The sequence below is a fragment of the Pipistrellus kuhlii genome, unplaced genomic scaffold, assembly GCF_014108245.1.
Source record: "Pipistrellus kuhlii isolate mPipKuh1 unplaced genomic scaffold, mPipKuh1.p scaffold_m20_p_12, whole genome shotgun sequence".
NCBI classification, from domain to species: domain Eukaryota; kingdom Metazoa; phylum Chordata; class Mammalia; order Chiroptera; family Vespertilionidae; genus Pipistrellus; species Pipistrellus kuhlii.
In genome coordinates this window covers 36,453,893-36,468,144 of record NW_023425427.1, presented here as the reverse complement: position 1 = coordinate 36,468,144, position 14,252 = coordinate 36,453,893, and the positions used below count along the sequence as shown (strand labels likewise).

General features: G+C 47.1%; 1 protein-coding gene and 1 long non-coding RNA gene across 18 annotated transcripts in view; one reads left to right on the top strand and one right to left on the bottom strand.

Moving 5' to 3' along the window:
- Nucleotides 1-8,474, bottom strand: part of KDM4C (lysine demethylase 4C) — a 279,727-nt gene extending 271,253 nt beyond the window's left edge. For all 17 annotated transcript variants that reach the window (XR_006741312.1, XR_006741313.1, XR_006741314.1 and 14 more), the window contains exon 1: nucleotides 8,331-8,474. The gene's annotated coding sequence lies outside the window, so the exon portion shown is untranslated. The remainder of the gene's footprint in view (nucleotides 1-8,330) is intronic.
- Nucleotides 8,475-8,705: 231 nt separating this feature from the next.
- LOC123652150 lies at nucleotides 8,706-9,999 on the top strand. Its single transcript, XR_006741315.1, has 2 exons — nucleotides 8,706-8,954; nucleotides 9,499-9,999. It is a non-coding gene; the product is annotated as an uncharacterized LOC123652150 (long non-coding RNA).
- The last annotated feature ends 4,253 nt before the right edge of the window (nucleotides 10,000-14,252 follow it).

Genomic DNA, 14,252 nt, shown 5'->3' with positions numbered 1-14,252 from the left:
TATTGTCAAAAAACTTTAATAAAGGAAAATTTCAAATTACTATTAATCCCACCACCAAGTTAAGATTCCAGTGTATATTTTCTAAACAAGCACATTTATAAACACATTTAAACACAATTGGAGCATACATTGTATGCAATTTTGTATATTGCTTTATTTTCATTAAACATAGATTTGGTCTTATCTAATGTTTTTAAATATTTTTGTAAGTTCTGAATATCACAGCGTAGTGTTCAGTTAAAATACATACTTGAGTTCTTTCTAAGATTTACCTACCAAACTAGATGATAAAAGGTCAATATCTCAAGGTGGGACCAACCAGCACCACACCTTCTGCTAAGTGAACAAAAGAAAACCACCGCTCTAGGGCTCAGCTCCAGTGATCACTGAACTCTGACACCCTCACCCAGCCAGCTCCTTAATTCACACACTCACAAATACTTACTGGTTTGCCTTGATGCTCTTGTTTTCATTTTAGGAATGTCCTTTTGTTTGTAACAAGTTGAGAAAGCAAAACTAATGAGTGGCCAGCCTTAAAACTCAGTGACTGACCACACACCTGTACTGAGCTCAGCCAAGAAGGGTGAAAGAGTAATGGCCATTAGTGGCCCAAAGAAGCCTGGAAGACCTAAGGGAGAACTTACCAGCAAAAGGAACTTTTTTTAATGGGGAAGGGAGTGGTATTATCCTCTTACTTTCCATCAGAAAAGACTGAGATATAGCCATTGTGTTTCAAAGAAGGGGGAGGGGCTAGTAGAAATGAATCTTTTTCCTTATATTGTTTTAGAGCAGTGTTTCCCAGACTTTTGATATATGTGTACCCCTTCTATAATTTTCGTAACGCAGAGTACCCCTCGTACTCATGAGAATGTAGAATTAGGCACAGCTAAGCACGGTGCAGTGCATATCCCCACCAAACTCCCGTGCAATGCGTACCCCCACCAAACTCTTCCCGTACCCCTGGGGGTACAAGTACCACACTTTGGGAAACACTGTTTTAGAGCTATGCTGTGCAAACTCAGTCTGCAGTCCTACCCAATTTAGTGGATTATATCTACATTTTTATATGTAATACAGAAAAAATAAAAAATATGAGTACAACAGAACTGACAAAGTATAGTTTTGTGAAATCTTTGCTTCAATTTTATATGTGTATATGTGTGTTGGGTCAGAATGGGTAAAATGTATTTTCTACAGTGTGCTCTGATTTTAATTTCCTTAATTTTTTTCATATATGTAAAATCATTCATTTGTGGGTTTTTTTGTTTTTGTTTTTGTTTTTCATAAAAAGACTTTATTGCTGAAACCAGTTTAGCTCAGTGGATAGAGCGTCGGCCTGCGGACTGAAAGGTCCCGGGTTCGATTCAGGTCAAGGGCTTGTACCTTGGTTGCGGGCACATCCACAGTGGGGGGTGTGCAGGAGGCAGCTGATCGATGGTTCTTTCTCTGAAACAGCTGATCGATGTTTCTAACTCTATCCCTCTCCCTTCCTCTCTGTAAAAAAAATCAATTATATATACATATATATATATATATATATATATATATATATATATATAAAGACTTTATTAAGAAGGCTTTGGAGTAAAAAAATAAAACTCTTGATACAATTTTCTGAACCCTTAAGTCAGCTCAGCAAACATATTATATAATCAGTAATTTAGCTACGTAAGATTAAAGGTCTGTTACTTTAAAATAAAATATATTTTAGTTCTTAAAATTTATTCCATAATAAAATCATTAATTTGTACAAGTGCTTTTTGAGCATCTACAAGTGCTGGTGAGACAATGGTGTGTTGGTGTGATTCCTATCTAATAAAGAGGGAATATACTAATTGACCATCACTGTCACAAAGATTGTAGCACCCACAACTGAGGCCAAGTTCCCTTAAGGAGCCTTAATGAGCAATCAACAGGAGGCTAGGCCCTCCTCCATCCCCGTGAGGCTTGACAGGGGACCTCAGGCCATGCCTGCTGCCCTGGCATCAGGCTGGTGGACCTGAGGCCACATCCCACCCAGTAGGGCTTGACGGGGGACCTCAAGGTGTGCTTCCCATTCTGGTGCTTGGCTAGGGGACCTTAGGCTGCTCCCCCTCTCCCTCCCCCACCCGCCCCAGTGCCAGGCTGGGGGACCTCAAGCCACGCCCCCCACCCAGTGGGGCTTGACAGGGGACCTCAAGGTGCAGCCCCAGTGCTGGGGGACGGGAGAGGGGGTGGGACTCAGGTCGTGCCACCTGCCCAGCAGGGCTTGGCGGGGGACCTGAGGCTGCACCCCCCTCCCGATGCCAGGCCAGCGGACCTCAGGCCACACCGCCTGCCCCAGCACTGGGCCAGGAGACCTGAGGCTGCACGCCCCCCTGCCTGGCAGGGCTAGACAGGGGACCTCAGGCCATGCTACCTATTCAGCGGGACTTGACAGGGTCCCCCTCAAAGTGCAACACCAGTGCTGGGTTGGGGAAACTCAGGCTGCATCCTCTGTCCAGAGGGGCTTGACAGGAGGCCTGAGGCTGCACCCTGCTACCAGTGAAGCTTGATGGGGGACCTGAGGATGCCCCTTCTCCTACACCTCCCCACCCCGCCTGGTGGGGCATGATGGGGAACCTCAGGCCATGCCCTCCACCCAGCAGGGCTTGACAGGGGATCTCAGGCCGTGTCCCCCACCTGACGGGGGATCTCAAGGCACGTCCTTTGCCCCATCTGGGATACCTCAGGCCAAGTCCCCCATCCTGGCACCAGGCCAGGGGACCTGAAGCTACGCCCCCTGCCCAGCGGGGCTTGACAAGGTAGGGACTGGGCGGGTCTGGATCTAGCCCAATGGGGAGGAGGTGGGTGGCCGGGTTTGGGTCTCACATGATTTTGAGGCACATGTGGGTGGGTGAGGATTTGACTCTGGGTCCCCTTTTTAATGTGCACAGGCCACTAGTAAGTAAATAAAAGTACTTGATCCCTACCCTTATAGAATTCTTATATTTAGGAGCAAACAATAGAATAATCACACAAATAAGATTATAAACTGCTAAGTGTTATAGAAGGAAAAGCTTAGGAAATTAAGATATTCACTAGGGAAGCTGACTTAGATCAGGGAACAGATGGGGTGACAGGTCAGGATTCTCTGAGGAAGTACATTAAGCAGAGACCAGAATGATATAAGAAAAGGAAATAAGTGGGAAGAAAAGTCTGCCTGGTAGCAAATAACAAAGGCCTGTACAGTGTGAGGAAAAGAAGACCACTTAGAAAAGGCTTTATGGAGCATGGGATAGAAGACAATAACATGGGAATTTCAAATGTCCTCAGGACAATGAGAAAGACCTGATTTGCATTCTAAAAGCTCACTGAATAGAACAGAGAAAGGACGGAGACTGCAGGAGGTACAGAGATGTTGGCAGGTGGAGACTAGCAGACTGAGATGATATATATTTAGGAAGCAGGCATGACAAAATCTGGTGCTAGTTTGGCTGAGGAACCATGAGGTGTCTGTGATAACTCCTGGTTACCCTGGTGAGCAATGAAATGGGATGAGATGCAGGAGAAACCCAGGAGAAGCAGAGCTGAGATGAAAGATGTTCAACTTGTTTTGTTTGTTTTTTTGTGTGTTTTTTTTACATATTTTTTAATATACTTTTATTGATTTCAGAGCAGAAGGGAAAGGGAGAGAGAAATGGAAACACCAATGATGAGAGAGAATCATTGGCTAACCAGTTTGGCTCATTGGATAGAGCATCAGCCTTCGAACTGAAGGGTTCCAGGTTCGATTCCAGTCAAGGGCATGTACTTTGATTAGGGGGCGCACCCCCAGTAGAGAATATGCAGGAGGCAGCTGATGAATGTTTCTAACTCTCTATCCCTCTCCCTTCCTCCTTGTAAAAAAAAAAAAAAAATTCTCTCTCTCTTTTTTTTTAAGAGAGAGAGAATCATTGATGATCAGCTGCCTCCTGCATGCCTCACACTGGGGATATAGCCCACAACCCAGGCATTTGCCTTGACCTCCTGGTTCATAGGTCAACTCTTAACCACTGAGCCACTCAGGCAGGGCTGGGGTTCAACTTGTTAAGAGTTAATATGTAGCCGAAACCAGTTTGGCTCGGTGGTAGAGCGTCGGTCTGCGGACTGAAGGGTCCCGGGTTCGATTCCGGTCAGGGGTATGTACGTTGGTTGCAGGCACATCCCCGGTGGGGGGTGTGCAGGAGGCAGCTGGTCGATGTTTCTCTCTCATCGACGTTTCTAGCTCTCTATCTCTCTCCCTTCCTCTATGTAAAAAATCAATAAAAATATATTTTAAAAAAAAAATATGTAGAGATTCCAAATTAGTAACTGGAACTGATGGAGATATTAAAAAAAGAAAAGAAAAAGGAAGTCAACACTATTCTACTCCATAAATATTTGCCACAGTAAAGTATACAAACCTATCAGAATCTAGAATAAATGTCAAAGATTCTATGGAGCAGCAGTTCATAAATACCATAGTAGCTAAAACCATTGAGTATCTGAAAGTATAGAGCTACAGTGCAACTAAGCATTCACATTCAATATACTCCTCTTTCATGAAATGTTAGGGAATCACTTGTCTACTACCCTGTTTCCCAAAAAATAAGACAGTGTCTTATATTAATTTTTGCTCCCAAAGATGCGCTAGGTCTTATTTTCAGGGGATGTCTTATTTTTCCATGAAGAAGAATACGGTACACATTTATTGTTAAATGAAAATAAAGGAAATTTATTACCTGTATACGGTACGGTAGTATGGTAGTGGTCAACACAAACCAGACAAATTGTGAATCCTACAGCATCAAGAATTTACTCATTTATTCAGTGACAATCATGTCATCATCTTCTGGAACATCATCATAACAATCCAATTCCTGAATTTCCTGGTGAATTTCTTGTGACTCCATTTCTTTCAGAATCAGTGGACCAAATCTCTCATGTTTAGCCTAGGGGGGGGCCTTATTTTCCGGGGGGATGTCTTATATTTCACTCAGAAGGAAACCTGTAAGTAGGTCTTATTTTCGGGGGAAACACGGTATGTTCATGCTATATGTTCTACATCTAAAATTTGAGGAAATGAACCCACTACTAGGCAGAATAAACCACCGAGCAAAAGTAAAACAAAAAGCAAATATAGCAAACAATTGTGCCAGGAATAACTCTGTAGTACCATAAAACATACAAATATACTAGTAAGGATGCTTCTCAGGGGGCTAAGGGAAATGAGTTACTTAGCACATACTTAGTTCTCAAACCTTAATAGTATCAGATGAAAGATTCTGTTCCTTAGAATCAGCTCAATTTCAATACCAGAAATTCCATCCCTAGGTAACCAATGGGTAAGTTCCTCACTGTTCCCTAGATGTCCCTATATAAGACAGAGTCCAAATTTAATAAAAACTTTACATTAAAGCTATCATCAAATCTTATTTAGTTTATTAAAACAAGCAGGTTACACCAAAACCAGTTTGGCTCAGTGGATAGAGCGTCAGCCTGGGGATTGAGAGGTCCCAGGTTCAATTCTGGTCAGGGCCATGTACCTTGATTTCAGGTACTTCGATGTTTCTAACTCTCTATCCCTCTCTCTCTTTCTCTCTGTAAAAAATTAATTAAAAAAAATTTTTTTTTTAAAAACAGGTTAGAAAGAAATTTACAAAAATGAAAATGGGCAATTACTGCTGATTTTTCTTTTTCCTCTAAATTATCCTGTTTCCAAATTTTCTTTTGTTTTTTGATGATTAGTTATTTTTAATTTGGGGATTTTTTAAATACGTTTTTGCTGTTGACTTCAGAGAGAAGAAATGAGAGAGATGGAGAGATAGAAACATCAATGAGAAACATCAGTGGGGAGTGCAGGAAGAGACTGTATTAAAGTCATACACCAATGGATGAGGACAATGTAGGGAGGTAAGGGCAGAGGGTGGGGTGGGAACCGGGTGGAAGGGAGCTATGGAGGGAAAAAGGAGAAACAATTGTAATAATCGGAGCAATAAAGATTTATTAAGTTTTTTTTAATTAAGGGAGAGAGAAACATCTATCAGCTGCCTCCTGCATACCTCCTACCAGGAACTGAGCCTGCAACCTGGACATGTGGGCATATGCCCTGACTGGAAATTGAACCAGTTACCTTGTGGTTCATGGGTTGATGGTCAACCACTGAACCACTGGAACTAGATTAAAATATATATTTTTAACTTTAGAAAAGCAATGGATTAAAGTCTGTTAATGTGAAACAAACCTCCAATTTAAATTGCACTCATAGGGGGATAGATGGCGATGGACAAAGACTTGACTTGGGGTGGTGAACACACAATACAGTGTACAGATGTGCTGTGGAATTGTGCACTGTATAATTTTACTTTTGTTTATCAGTGTCACCCCAATAAAGTCAATAAAAAGGGAGAAAAATTAAAAAGTAAATTGCATTCAATTACCAAGTCCGTGGAGTGCTGTAAAGATTATGTGCAAACTTTACATAACACCCTAAATTGGGAAAAAGAGGGCCTAAAAACTCTGAACCCCCACATAATCTTAATACATTCCTAAACAAAGTGGGAGGTGAGGGTGAAAGGGAACTGGAGAGGAGGGAAAACTAGAATAATGATCTTAAAAGAGAATAGAACCCTAGCTGGTTTGGGTCAGTGGGTAGAGAGTCAACCTTCTGACTGAAGGGTCTCAGGTACAATTCCCATCAAGGACACATGCCCAGGTTGTAGACTTGATTCCCAGTAGGAGACATGCAGGAGGCAGCTAATCAATGATTCTCTCTCATCATTGATGTTTCTATCTCTCTCTCTCCCTTCCTCTCTCAAATCAACAAAGATATATTTTTTTAAAAGGAGAGAGCCCTGGCCAGTTTGGCACAGTGAATAGAGCGTCGGCCTGGGGACTGAAGGGTCCCAGGTTCGATTCCAGTCAGGGGCATATACCCTGGTTGCGAGCACATCTCGGGGGTGGGGGTGGAGAGGAAGGGGTGCAGGAGGCAGCTGGTCGATGCTTCTCTCTTATGGATGTTTCTAACTATCCTTCGCCCTTCCTCTTTGTAAAAAAATCAATAAGAATATATTTTTTAAATTAAATAAAAAAGAGAGAGAACCGAGTGCTACAAAGTAAAAATGAACCTTTAAGAATTAAAGCCACTACTTTTCAAGCACTACACTTCCCAATTAAATTAGTAACCGTTGCCATAGAAACGGTGAAGCAGAGTTTCCCGAGATTAAAAAATAAAAATAAAAATACTGCAAATTCAAGTGGGTGAAAGAGGGCAAAGTTTGGTCCGATCCTAGGTGAACAGAGCCTACCAGAAACTTTCGCCGAGATATGTGTGGGTCAGCTGCAACTTGCAACCTACATCTCCCAAGCGGTGCTTCAAATAACACCTCGCGCGGTGATTTACCGAGTGCTAAAAAAAAAAAAAAAAGTTTGTCTTCCCTTCTTCCGGAGGAGGAACCAGACAAAACCCCTCCCCGCCATCGCACGCAGGGAACGCCAGCCAGTGCAGACTGCCTCCGAGTTCACCCGGAAAGCATCCGAATCGAGCCCCGCGGGGTTCATTGGCGGAGCCCCGAATAAAAACCCGAACTCGAGCTCAGAGCCCCAGCCTAACCTGGCCTGGCTCCCTCCTCCACTCCGAGCCACGTCCCGTGTGCCTGGCATTCCACGCGACCCGGTTACAACTCCTACTTAGTAAGCACCCACTGTCTACACCGCATCGTGGTGTCGGGCACTGCAGAAATGGCCCCATGCCCAGGGGGAAAAACCAAAAGGACAGCCGCGGGGGGTGAGGAGGTACCCCAGAGCCAGGCTAGCAGCCTGCGTCGGGGTGCTCCGGGGAGGAGCCCCATCCTCACCCCGCGGCGGTGACAGTCCCCAGGAAGAGATGTGGCCCCGAGAGGCGCAGCAGGCCCCGCTTTCCCCCGCCCCCCCCCCCCCCCGAGTACGCCGCCGCGGACCAGGCTGAAAGGGGAACCGAAAGGAGCTGGCATCCCTGGACCATCCGCGCGATCCTCTGCCCCGAGGAGCGCGACGCCGGCTCCGGCCCCGGCGGAACACCCAGCGCCGCACCGAACCCCCAGAGGGCCGGCGCGGGCTGTCACTGGCTCCGCCTTCCTCCCCCAGCGACCACGGCCGGCCGGACGCTCTCCCCCCAGCCTGACAGTCCCGGCGGCGGCCGCGGACCAGGGGTCCCAAGATCCGGCGTCTCCACTCGCCCGGACGGACGCCGGCAACCCCTGTGCCCCGCGCGGAGGGGGCCGTGCCGAGGCGGGGGGGGGGGGGCGGGGAGGGAGGTCGCCCCGTGCCCTCCCCGGCCACCCCCATCCCCGGGACTCCGGAAAAGCGGTTACCTGCCTCGCGGGTGCGGTGAGGACACGGCCCGGAGGAGGAGGACTAGGAGGAGGAAGACGGCGGACCTCCGGCCCGGAGATTTGGGAAATTTGGGAGACTTGTTCCGCACTGGGTGACAGCTGCTCCGCTGCGCACGCGCACCCCGACTCCGACGCCGCCGATCCCTCCGCCGCCGCTCCGCACCCTCCCGAGCAGGAGACGGAGGCGGCGGAGTGGACGGCGCGAGCGCGCGCGCGCGCACAGCGCTGGCTCGCCGCCCCTGAGCGAGGGAGCGCGCGCGCGCCCTCACGTGACCGCCGGGCCCGGCCTTTCGTCACGTGACCTTTCAGAAAGCTTAAAGGTGCCCAGCTTCTTCTGACTTTGGGCTTAATCTTCCTCACTGTTCTTAATCTACGTCCGCGGTAACGACTCTGGTCCTCTTGTACACTTTTTTCCCCAGAGGGAGAGACCCCTGGGCAGAAGGAAGAAAGGAACAGGTGCACAGAACCTTGCCCGGAAGCGCGGACGGGGTTCCCCCAGGCAGGGGTGCACCTGGGGGGCTCACGCGCCACACGTCATCCTGGGCTCCAGTGCGGACCTGCGGCGGCCCCCGCCGCGCGGACGTCAGAGCCGCGTTGCCATGGGTCGGGCCTCAATGCCCAGTGGGTTTTAGCCTGAGTCGTGTGCCCAGAGCATCTAACTCAACCACAATGGGAGATCCCCAGTGGTTGAAGGGTGGTGTCGCCTGCTAACCTTTTCACAAATAATTCAAGCTAGAGGCCGCGTTATGGGCCAAAGAGGGAGCGGAAATTCCTGGATTTTAGGCAATTACGGCAGGTCAAGTCCTGCATAGGTGTGCACTTGAGCTGGAGACCCCAGAGGGTGGCCCCAGTAGAAATATGGATTGGGGGCCGGGCGGGGGAGGGGGGTAGTCTCCATAATGCTAGGGATGACAGCAGTTTGGCCTGAATTGTAGTCACAGGAAGTGCAGGTGCCTCTGAGCCCCGAGAACGTACTTCAGTTAGCTCGGCCACAACTTGTTGCTTCAGCGCTGTAACCCCGCCTTGCAAGGTGTCCTAAAGGAAACCACACAGACCGTAAGCATTTGTTTGTCCTGGCAAAAACAGGTGGCTGAGCACCAGATGTCTCACAAAACTGAAACTTTTTTTTTTTTTTTAACTTCGACAGAGTTCCCAGCTGTGTCTGATGTGGAGTTTCCCGTAACATCTTCTCTGCTAAGAAAAATTGGGTAGATCGCTACACTACCGAACACACTTGGGCTATCGAATATGCTGGGTTTTTCTATTACAGTTCATTGGTTTCTGCTTTTTCAAATACCTCAAATCCACTTACCACGCCCTTGGAGCCTTTTCTCGCTAAGAGGAGCATTTCAAGGACAAATTACGTGTGGTTAAGTAAGACTAGTGGGATTATTGGACCACTACATTGCTTTAGTTATTCAATTATAACAAGACTTAAGCTGTACTCGTCTGAAACTTGCCTAACATGTACACTTACCTGGGAATTTTCCAAGTGTGTATACTCTGATGATCCCAACCCTCCTTACAAGTAAATTGGATGTGCTAAAACAATAAACATGTAATTTAACTTTTATTAACACTTACTGTGAGCTTGACACTGTTTAAAGAGATTCACATGTTAATTAAATTAATAATTGTGCTCATTCAATGAATAGGTATTATCTCCTTGTTAAAGACATGAAAACTGAAGTATAGAGATTAAGAAATATGTCAAACAGCTATTGAAAACCAGGGTACATCAGAGTGAAAAGTCTGGAAACCTGAATTCCAGTCCATTTGTAGATGCATGATGTTGCACAAACAACATTTGTTGAACACAGTAGGTAAAGTCTTTTTTAAAAAATATATTTTTATTTATTTCAGAAATGTGAGGCAGAGATAGAAACATCAATGATGAGAGAAAAATCGTTGATTGGCTGCCTCCTGCCCATTCCCTACTTGAGATTGAGCCCCCAACCCAGGCATGTGCCCTTGACCAGAATCAAATCCGAGACCTTTCCAGTCCACAGGCTAAAAGCTCTATCCACTGATCCAAACCAGCTAGGCAAGTCTCTTTTTTTAACAAACAAAACAAAAAAAGACAGACATACCAGCCTTGCTGACTTATCCAAGCACTTTTGAGCATCAAAGAAGATAATGTAAAATGTCAAACACATCAAATGCTGTAAAACACTGTGTGAATCTATGAAGCACTTCACAGTTTTGGAAACTGAAGTGAGCCCACTAGAAAATCAACTGGATAGATACATGGCACAGGGAACTGGGTAGTGTGCCTAATATATCAAAATATCTCTATTATCAATTACAATGAAAATTAAAACTTGGCCATATAGTTTATTTACTTATTTAGTCAATAAGAGATAATAATTGTAATTTTTTTAATACACAGGGTGTCCCCAAGACATGTATACATACTTTACCAGCTGATAGCTCATTTTTAAAATGAAATGTATTCTTTAATATGTTTTAATTGATTTTGTTATGCCCAAATTTCAAGATCCCCAAGACCACCAGGGAGACGAGTTCGATGCAAAAGCAAAGAGCCCCGAGTTCTGAAAGTAGTCTTTTTATAGGGCTTAGGGTTGGGTGGTGGGGTGATGCTCGGACCACTGAGTTGGCTGGTTCCAGTTGGTGGGCTGAAGGCGAGTTTCCAGTTACACTGGGTTACTTCCCTCTGCATTTCTTTTCTTTTTTTTTTTTAATATATTTTTATTGATTTTGTACAAAGAGGAAGGGAGATAGTTAGAAACATCGATGAGAGAGTCATCTATCAGCTGCCTCTTGCACACCCCCTACTGGGGATATGCCCGCAACCAAGGTACATGCCCTTGACCGGTATCGAACCCGGGACCCTTCAGTCCCCAAGCCGACACTCTATCCATTGAGCCAAACCGGTCTTGGCTTCCCTCTGCATTTCTATTGGCTGATTTAAGGGTGGGTTGGGTAACTGACACATTCTGTGGTTTTTCTCGGAAAGGAGTCACGTTGGGGATATACCGTATTTTTCGGACCATAAGACGCACTTTTTTCCCCCCAGAAGTGTGTGTGTGTGGGGGAAGTCCCTGCGTCTTATGGTCCAAATATAGCCTACACATATACTTTTAAAAAAAAAGTTTACTTGCCCGGCTCTGTGTGGTCTCTGTGTGCTTGCCCGGCTCTAAAATGGTTCTAAATGCTGCTGTTTACTTTACAGGGTTGATTACATGTGTTTATGACTGTGATGTTGGGTTTTAATGCACATAAAATATTTTAGGACACTATTTGTTTCAGAATCTTTTTTTCTTCATTTCCCTTCTCTAAAAACTGGTGCGTCTTATGGTCCGGAGCGTCTTATGGTCCGAAAAATACGGTAGTTACCCAAGATGGAGGACACAGTACAAGATGAAGTCAGTCCTGCACTGCCCTTTCATTCCCCCCTTGTCTTGAAACTTACGGGCCCAATCATGGGACGGACTGCATTTCTACTTCGCCTTCTGCTACCAGAGGCTTGTACTGGGCACGCAGAACCATCATCTGAACCACCCCTATGCGCTCGCTCTTTGACAAATGGGACTAGCCTGTTGATAATACAAGGGCCAAAGGTCAACAGCATTAGTAGGATTGCGAGGGGTCTGACGAGGGTGGAAATAAGAGTGGTTAACCATGGGGACCAGTTAAATAAGGATTCATACCAAGACTGAGATTGCTCCCTCTCTAACTTCCGCTTCTGCAGTCCTTCTCTTATGAGGGCCATGGATTTCTTAACAACTCCCAAATGATCAACATAAAAGCAACACTCCTCCCCTGCACATAGGCCTCCTTGCTGCATGAATAGCAAGTCTCATTCTCTTCTGTTCTGGAGCACTACTTCATATAAGGAAGTAAAGGATTCTTGCAGATGGGTTATGGATTTCTCAATTCTTTTAATGTCTAGGTCAATGGCTGCCCTTAGGCTTCCATAGTTCTTGTCTTGTATGACAAGCGAGGATATCCCAGTTCTTAGTCCCAGCCTTAAGAGCGCAGCCAGGGTTAGGGCTGTAACAGGCTCTCTTCTACCTCGGGGGTTAGCAGAACCCAGCCTGCTAAGTATCTCCTCCCCTGAATGGTATACTAGCTTGGGGATTAGCTGCACGAGTACGCAAAAGCCTTCTTTCGAGGAGTTGAGGACTCAGGGAGCTAGGCCGCTGGAACAGGCCCACCATGCATTTTCGGGGGGGGGGGGGGGGGGGGGAAGAGTAGGTAAGCTGTTCCACTAGGGGCTGATAGGATGTTATTACAAAGATGTGACTTGCTCAGGGGGCACTCAGCCTATGCAAGTACCTTGCCCTATTACTGCCTGGAGGGTCAGCCTGGCAGTAGTCTGCTGCCATCTGCAGGAGCTAAAATCGGAGGCTGTCGTATAATTGCCCTTAATAGCAATACCTTCGTAATATGGTGGCCGGACATCTAGACAGAGCCAGCGGGACTAGAAGCGTTCAGAACATGGTATGCTCTGACAACCGTGCTCCCCAGGGGGTCTGCATCAGATGGTAAGGCGCAACCCCGCGTAGGAGATGCGGGTGGTGCCTCGGTAGGGACAGGGGATGCGGAGGGCTGAGGCCGGGCCCGGGTGCGGACAGGCTGGGGTGCTAATACTCGGTTAGGCCCTACTCCTATGGGAGCCTGTTGGGAGAGGGGTGCTTACCTGCACCCGGAGGGTAAACAGCGTTCCCTGGTCTTGGGCCGAAAGCCTTACCTTGTCATATAGTCTAATCCCCCAGGTTTTTCAGCATCCCATCCCGTTGCTTTCTTTCCCTGTTCTGTGAAGGATTTACCTATGGGGTTGCAGAGACCCGTCTGGCAGCAAGGCGGAGCGGTTGGCTGCTTGACAGGTATCAGATCACTGGTTGGGGGGGGGGGGGGGGTCCACCAGGTATGCCCGATCAGACACACGACCAGGAGATGCAGAAGTAGTCTGCCACGGCAGATCAGGTCCGCGAGTGACCGCGGCAAACATAAAAATGAAGGTTTTGCTTGCGGATGAATGGTGCATACTCCATGGGCAGTTTACCAAGAAAGAGGTCCTGGAGGTCTCCCCGGAGCTCTGGGAACCACGTGTCTTTAGGGTGGATCTGGGAAGTCTGGTTAAGTACTGTTCCCGAGCTGGTATCTATGATCTGCCAAGTAAGATTGCAAGGGGCGTGGGCGAACTCCCGGCAGCATGGGTGACAACAGAGTCAACAGAGTTACCAATATCAGGTGGGTTGAGTGCGCCATAGCTTGAGCTTGAGTTTGAGCGGGTTCTGCTGATTGTAATCTAGGCTCCATTGGGTGATGAGGTCCTCCGGGACTGCAGAGGGGTCTGCTGGGCGGACATGGGTGTGATGGATCCAGGTTGCGACGCAATCTACCTTGAGAGCAGTGGGAGTAGTCAGCACTGCGATGTAGGGACCCTTCCAACGCGGCTTGAGGGTCTCCCGGAGGTGCCTTTTGACAAAAACCCAGTCTCCCGGTCTATACTGATGAGGCCTCGGCTTAGGGCCAGCCTCGTAGATGGCATCGAGGTGCGGCCAAATGTCCTTGTGCGCCCTCTGGAGCTTAGGGTGTGACTTGCTTTTATCAATGGAATGTGGCAGAAGAGATTCCAAAGCCAGCTTCTGCTTTCGCTCTCTTATCTTACCATGCGGCCCAAAGAACTGGAGGTCACACTAGACTAGAAGAACCAGGGCTCCCAAAAGACAGCCAGCACCAACTGCCAGACCTGTGAGTGAGGCCACCTGGACCTTCCAGCCCAACCACCTCACCGCTGAATGAATGCAGCTGCAAGAGCGAGCCTAAGGCAAAACCAGCAGATAAACTGATACCCAACCCAGACAATCATGAAAGACAGAAATCACTACAGCTGCAAGTCACCAAGTTTTGTGGTGGTTTATTACACAGCAA